The sequence below is a fragment of the Cryptomeria japonica genome, chromosome 1 (genome assembly GCF_030272615.1).
Source record: "Cryptomeria japonica chromosome 1, Sugi_1.0, whole genome shotgun sequence".
Taxonomy (NCBI): Eukaryota; Viridiplantae; Streptophyta; class Pinopsida; order Cupressales; family Cupressaceae; genus Cryptomeria; species Cryptomeria japonica.
This window is the reverse complement of record NC_081405.1, coordinates 323,053,024-323,061,594: the sequence shown is the minus strand read 5'-3', so window position 1 is coordinate 323,061,594 and position 8,571 is coordinate 323,053,024.

Below are 8,571 nucleotides of genomic sequence, written 5' to 3'. Positions count from 1 at the left end.
CACACAACAATCATCACAGAGTAATCCATCCTCACAATAGTATATAAATAACATTATCCACATGTAAACATAATGTCAAGCATAGTATAATATGTCTATTATCCATAAAGAAGCATCTAAAACATAGATAAATACATAAACATCTAGTTAAAGCAAAAATAGTCTTAACTATGCTAGTATAATCTATCAAAGCACAAAAGAAAGGACGGGTCAATGAGAGACACTACATGTATACAAAGCTCATGCTCAAGATGTTGGTATATCTTTTCTCCTTCTTAAATTCAAAATCTATTTGTAGAAATAAAAATCACACCATCCCCCATCTTTCATGTCTATTTTGGGCCCTTATGTCCAAAATTCCAATTCTTTCTGATCCACATCCATTTTGGGTCCTTATGTTCCAAAGTTAAACCCTTCATCCCTTCTATCCATCTTGGGTCCTTACATCCCTCCATTCACCACTCTATCACCTCAAATGATCCCTAAGCAAGATAAAAAAGGTACACATCCTTGAATCCCTTCCCACACTCTCCTTCCACCATACCATCCATAAAAAATCTCGTCATACATCCTCATGCACCCATACCATTTCTATTGGAAGAAATTTGGATGCCAAAACTAAAATGCATAAATTATGAAATCCACCAAATTCCAAGGATCAACATGTCACATCAAAAAGACATGCTCAACAAAAGAAAACTATGATCCAAAACAAAGAAAATTCTAAAAGGCCACAATGGTCCAAAAAGAAAAAAAAGAAAAACTATGTGGATTCCCAATCTACTCATAAAATCAATGAGTCTAAAAGAGAAATCCAAATTGGCATCCAAAAGCTTCCTCCACTCATAAGTCCTCCAATCCTCCATTTATGGTCCAAAAAGAAAAAGAAAAACAAAAACTATGTGGATTCCCAATCTACTCATAAAATCAATGCATCTAAAAGAGAAATCCAAATTGGCATCCAAAAGATTCCTCCACTCATAAGTCCTCCAATCCTCCATTTAGAAATATCTCATGTTCAAAACCCTTTTTAGGTCCTTATGCCCTAAAATTCACCATCCCAAGTTCATCATCCTCTTCATCTATCTTGGGTTCTCATTTCCAAAAATGCACATTTGATCATCCTCTAATTCAAAACCTCCTCTTCCACCACTCCACCACCCTTCAAGGTGTGTGCCAATGTTGATCTTCCCAACATCTCCATTCATTTATCCACAAGTCTTCCAAAACCACATCCATTATCCAACATCTATTTTCAGTAATCTCATTTGTTTAGTCCAAAATTTTTCATAAATACTTATCCCCCTTAATCTTCCATCTATCCCATCTCCTCATCTATTTTTACCAACATCTATGAGAATACCTTCAATTATCATGGTTCATTATAACACATCTTTAAGGGATACCATCCATGGAACTAGATGTTTGATTCCTTCCTCCATCCCCTATCACATATCCACTATCTTCCAATCCACTTATCCACATCCTTGTCCTAATCCCTCTCCAACTATTTCAAAAATTAAAAACTAAAAATTAGAAAAAAGAGAAAAAAATGAAAAAAAAAAGAGAAGAAAAAAAAAAGTAAAGAGAAAAAATCCATCCAATGGTGAATACCACTTCTTGTTGCACCTTGGGTAAGTACCATGATGGAAGTTTGGTAAACAAGTGTTATGTGTAATCCCCCATCCTCTTGCAATATACACTTGGGGACAAGCTTCATCCATGCCATCCTACCATCCACATATTCCATCATCCTATCTAATTCCATCATTTTTTCCTATCTTTGATCTTGATTGTCCTATCCATATCTCCATCTCATATTCCTCATCCTATCTAAGTCAATCCTCCATTCCTATCTTTGATCTTTATCATGCTAGAGGAAAAATAATATCCATAAATGCTTTAGAAAATCCAATACTTACTTCCTCAACCATCCATATCCCTTACATATTATCCTTCCATCTCATACATATGTATCCACCATCCTTCCATCCTTAATTATACTACCTCTAGTATAGGGCATTGCACTCATTTTCAACATAGTCCTTTGGTCTCCATACACCTACCCTCCATCATTTAGTCCTCTATATCCTATCACTAGTCATCCACTTAATCCATCCATCTCCCATCCAAGCAATCGCTCCCTCAATTCCATCCTTCTACCAAGCCTTGGTTCTCCCTTGAAAATGGTTCCTATTCATTCTTCTATATTAAACTTCATATCCTACATGAAATCCTATCATATCCAATCCCTTTATCCCCCTTTATTCACCATGCAATCCCATCCTATCGAATCATCTATACCTCCATTCTTATCCCATCAATTTATCCTCTCCCCATCCTATCCAATCATCTATCCTCCTCCCATCCTACAAATCAATTTAACCTCTTCCCATCTTATCCAATCGATTTTTCCTCCTTTCATCCCTATAATCCAAACATCCTAAATTAGTCCAATTAAGTGCAATCAAATCTTGTAATCTAGCTCATCATCCTTAATCAATCCATCATTTTGTTTCAAATTAGCTAATAATACATTAATCAATATTTAATCCAATCATCATTATGGGATGCATCCTTCCCAACCCTTGAGGTATGCATTGTTCTTATTGTTAACCTTGCTTGTTAACCTTTCCATCCTCTTTGACTAGAAGCAAAATTTTGGTTTTCTTTTGGTTTGTTGTGCATGCTTGCTTGTTTCTTGTGTGTGTTATCATTGTTTTCATTTATCATGGTCTTTACATTTTATTTCCATAAAGGCATCATGGTCTTCCATATCATGGTTTCATAAGGCATATGTTTGAACTTGACCTTTTTTTATCATGTACTTGACACATTGTCATCCTAGTTCCTCATACCTTGGTGCATAATGTCAAGTACAATATCAAATCTAAGTTTTTCATATAATTTCATCATGATTCTCCCTCATTATTCCACTTATCCACCCCTTCATCATACTTATCTTTTTCACATCTGTCATGTCCCCTCTTTAGCTCTGTCTAGCAGAGACATGTGAGTCAGCTTATTATGGGGTCTTGTAGGCTGACAGTGATGGATAGAGACTCGGTGTGGTTATATAGTGTTTGGGACTTGGTGTTCTGGCAGTAGTTGATCAGTTTGGAGCAGTTCCTTATTTTTAGGAGGCAGTTCCTACGTTTATGGAGGATATCCCTACTATTTAGGAGGTTATGACCATACTTAGGGTTGGGTCTCCTTGATATTATTCCTTGGGTTTAGTTTTAGAGGATTTAGGTTTGTTTCCTAGTTTCTAGGAGCATCCCTAGATTTTAGGGATGAGATTGCCAGTGGATCCTTGATTTCCGACTTCAGTCATAGACAGGTGGTAGGTTGACTTTTTGGTTTGTGGTGTCATTTGAGCATTTTGTAGCTATTTGGGTTATATTTTTAATATTTCCTAAGTTAGCGTTTATTATTTAAATAAGGCTATGTTTATAGCCATTTTGGAGTAATAAGGGTTTTTTGGCCTCACATGGATGTGTATCCCTTGGTGTAATAGCTTGTTGGAAAGGTCTTGGACTTTTCTAAATATTTCTCTCTTGACTCAGATCCTTTCGGGGAACGGATTTCTTTATATTTGAAAAAGGGTCGTTTTCTATGCACTTGGCAACTTAAAATGAGAAATATAACATTTTAACCCTAAACACCACATTGAGTCACTTTTAGGGTTCGAGCTAAGTGGGAAGGTGTTATAAGGAAGTTGAGACCTAATTATGGGGTATCTTCTACACATTTTACATCTTGGATTTGAGATTTTGGCTCTGGAAGAGCTTTTCAGCATCTAGGACGCCAATCCCAATGCCTTGCCTGTTTGGGACGTAGCCCCCAATACAGTGGTTTGGATTTGCTTGTAGTTATTAGTATCTTGGAGATTGTATGGAACACTTTCTGGAGGTTTTAGTGATTCTGACAGAGTTCAGCGTGGGGTTTGGGGGTTTCTATCTAGTTGGGTGTACCTGGCAGCCACTTTCCTTCCCACGTGCAGCACTTGGAGGGCTGGAATCTTGCCGCAGCTTCATTCCTGGTTATATTACTCTTTCAGCATCCAGGTTGGGTTCATTCCTAATTGTAATCTTCCTGAAATTATTGGAAATCTTCATTTGGTCAAATATTTGATTTTATATTCAGAAATCTGCCTTGAGTCAAATTTGTTTTGGCTGTATATGAACTTCATTTTCAATACTTTGTTCATGTACTTGTACATCATTTATTACTTGTTGAAAAATCATCAAAACACAAAAAGAATCCAACCCTTCTACAACTTCTGTCTATTTCTGAAAGAAAATATTAATAAATGGGAAAATCAATTTAAAATAATAAAAATTACAACAGATCAGCAAAAGAGATCCATGAGGGATCTTTCAACATCCTTAATCCTCTAGTCCTCATATCAATTTCAAGAGCACACCTATGATCTTAGAACTCACATGTCCTCTCGAGGGGGCATAGCACTACCTCCTCATCATCCTTCCTCACCCACCAATGACTGGGGCATCATGCTACTAGTCCTTATCCCTTTTGTCCACTATATTTTATTCTTCTTTAATATATCATCATTTCATGATGCTATACCAAAGAGGGGCAAAATGTAGACACCTAAATTTGTCCATGTCTGACCACACTTGACTTTATCCCATTCTAGCCAATTAAATAAATAATTTAATCCTTATCTTTACCCTCCACCCTTAATTAAATAATTTAACATTTATCTAATTAATTTTAACTTTCATCTTTATCCCTCACTCTTAATTAAATAAATTTATATTTATTTAATTAACTTTATCCTCCACATTTATCTTTCACCATTAACTAAATCAATTTACATTTATTTAATTAACCTTAACCTTATCCTACAAATCCTCCTACAAAATCAATTAATTAATACCTACTTAGTTAATTGATTTAGGCTAATTAATTTCCATCAATCCTTGACCACTCATTCCTAGCCCTTTAATCCATTTACATGGATCAGATCTAAACTTTCAGGTCACAAGTGTCCCTACCCTCTCTTACTCACATATGTGAGCATGAAAGGTCACCTCATAGCCACCCTACGTCTTACACATGTCATAGACATGTCACTTTCACAAGCCCTCTACCTTTTACACATGTGACTTTCACAAGTCAACTTACCTCTTACACATGTCATAAACATGTCCCTTTCATGAGCTTCCCCATGTGTGCTCAGACATGTGTGAGCACACTTACCCTTACACATCACTTCTCCTTGTGACACTTGTCACAAGGCTAAGCCTTCAAATATTGGACCACATTCTCTTTCAATCCCAATCATCCATTTATCTTTGAATCTCGATCATTGATTTTACTCATGAAAAAACTATAAATTGGGGCCCCTTCTCTCATTTTCATCATCTCTTCATATGCAATCATCATGTTGTCAATTTCATCACTGAATCATCATTATCACCTTGTCATGCTTTTGGATCAATGAGCAACCACATCCAACCAATCGACAACATATCAACATACTTATCATTTTGAGGTTTGCATGTGTTTGTTTGAATAAGCTTAGTTTATATGCATATTTCATTTATTACATTTGCATGCATTTTGGTTCAATGGTTTCTTTTGATGGATGGATGTTGTCCATGCGAAATTACTTCTTGATCTATTTTTTTTCCTTTAGATCACCACGTGAGTTGTAGCTTCTATAGATATTTCTTCTCTAGAAAACTAGTCAATTATATCCTTTGGCTAGTTGAAGGCCTTGTAGTTGAAGGAAGGGTCTATGACCTTCTCATTTTCATACAATCCCTTAAAAAATTTATCAATTTTAAATTAATACACTTGTGGGAGGTTCATTTGACAATAATCCCACATCCTCACCTTATGCTCATCAAGGCAATTAGCACAATAGACTTCAATTTTAGGCCCATGCTTACAGATCTAAATTTATTAAAAATTGTTCCTCACCTCACATAGATGTTGAACACACTTATGCACTAAGAGGGGGTGGATTGAATCACTGTATCAATTCATTTTTATCTATTTTTACTTTCAGCCATTCACAAGTTATTACTCTTATAAAGCAAATGAAGGAGAACATCAATCACACATCACATAACACCAGGATGTATATGGAAAACCCAAGATGGGAAAAACCACAATGAGAAATTGTTGCTTAGAGATACTGTCCAAATCTAGCCTCACAAGTAAAAATGCTTACAATAGTATTTAAGGATAGTAATCCTTAGGAGACACCAATCCCCTTTATAATAACATTTATTAGGACATCAATCCTAAGGGAACACTAATTCCTTTACAAAAATTCAAAACTAGGACACCAATCCTTCTTGCTAAAATAAAATCAAATTGGCACCAACCAAATCATACAATCTAGAGCAACAACCTTGAAATCATACCTCTATCAAAAATTCAAATATTGTGATTCTACTTTGTCACTTAAAAATTCATCGGCACGCTTCTTCTCTATCTTTGCAACTTATCTAACATTGTAGCTCTTGCATATTCTAATTTTTCACTTGCACCACAATCTTCTTGTCTTCTTTTTTTCCAATTCATACACATACATTCTCATACACACTTATTGTGTCATTCTACCAGACTTATATGTGCATTTATATTTTTCTCTTCTAAGTCAGCTAGAACTTACCTCATCATAAATCAAATCCTAATTGGTTTCATAGAAAAATGAGCATTGATATGTTCTAGTCCATCATTATCGAAAACTCTAATTTTTCCATGTTGATCTTAGATGAAAATCCCATCGATCTCATTTACAATTCCCTATGTCAAGTGAGAATTATCCAAAAAGAATATTATAGTTGTTTCATGGTGCTTGTTAGGACTGGTAAATTTTGTGTTCCATTGTGTTGCACTTCCAATTTTAGTTCTTCAATGACAAGCCTAGAAGAAAACTTGGCTAAGTTTTTGGTACTAAAGGTCGGTTATGTTATTTTTCATTGTTGACTCTGTTGGCAATATTGATTATGTGTTGTCATTCATGTCAACAGTATGCTCCGGTTTGATATGGTTCTTTCTCGGTTGGTTGCTTATATCCCGGTTGGTTCCTGGTCCCGATTGGAATTGGTTTTGGCTGATTTTGATCCGGTATGATCAAATCCTTGGATTTGGTTTTGGATGGTTATATGCTTGTCATTTGCAGTTGGTTCATGATTTGATGCTCTATAAGTTATTGCTTATGTTCTGGATTACAGGTTGATATTTCTTGGTACCGGTTAGCTTTACTGGTTGGTGATATTTGCTGAATTGGTTAAGAGATTTTGGTCCCACTTATTGAATTGGTTCCTAACGTGCTAAAGGTGTTCTTGATTGTGTCCTAATTGTTTGGTGGTTTTGCATTGGTTGGCGTGATGATTTGGTGGTCCTATTTGGATCCGGTTGGTTATTTTGTGTTATTGCACTGAGGGTTTCTATCGGTTGGTGAAACGTGTGGGTATTGGTCTTAGCAGAATTTTCGACAAATATAATTGTTTGGGAATTTGTATTACGCCCATGATATGTAATGTAAATCATAATTTTGGTCCAGTGGTATCGTGTGATGTAATTTTTGTAATTATGGGTTTATGGGTTTGGGGTTTAGCCGACCTTGTTATCAAGGTTGATGATCTGTATTTATAGGTGACTTGTTCATGTAATTTGGGTATGGTGTGGAATGTATGGTCATGTCTGCATTATCCGAGAGTGGTAATTGTGTGAACAAAGATATATCATTTTGTGAAGGGTTGTGAAGGATCTATAGTTGCAGGGCAGACATATGTGCTTAACCAAAACTATATCAAGCATTAAGAGATGATATTTTCTTAGTTCATTTTATCCGAATTATAGTCCAATGTTTATGTAAGTTCAAGTTGATGTTTGAAAATTAGGGTTTTGACAAAAAACCACTTAATTTTGTAAATTTGATTTGCAAATTGAACAAGACAATGAAAGAATTGAATTTGAAAAGCAATGTAATTTTCAGATCCAAGACAATAGATAGCAATATTTTGCAAAATACAAGCTCAATTTCAATTTTAGCAACTAGGGTTTTGAATGAATTAACCACTAAGTTTCTGTAAATTGCAAGAAAATTAAACTTGTAAATGAAAAGTATGCAATAATTTTCAATGTAAAGCATGTAAGTCGTTAGGTTCACCAAAATATAATATGGAAAAATGATGATGGGAGATCAAGTGGAAAGCTTTACTCCCCTCAAAAGAGAGATGAAAGTTTCACAAAGGATTCCCTTCAATTTTTCACACATTACATTCAAAAGAGGGGTTGAATTTACTAGATCCAATCCCCAATGGTAATAGATTGAATACTAAGTGAATTGTAGTAAATTTAGAAGGTATTAGGAAAGTAAATTAACCCTCTTTTGTAATAGATTAGTTGAATTAAGCAAATTGTGACTAAGTGCATAAATGACAAAGGAACGATTATATCTTGAGATAGAGATGCAGGATGAAGTTGTGCACCTAGAATTAGCAGTAGAATGTTGAGACGAAGCTTCCCTACAAATATGAGCAAAAGTTGCAGGGACCATGTGTAATTTGCACACGGTCCTTC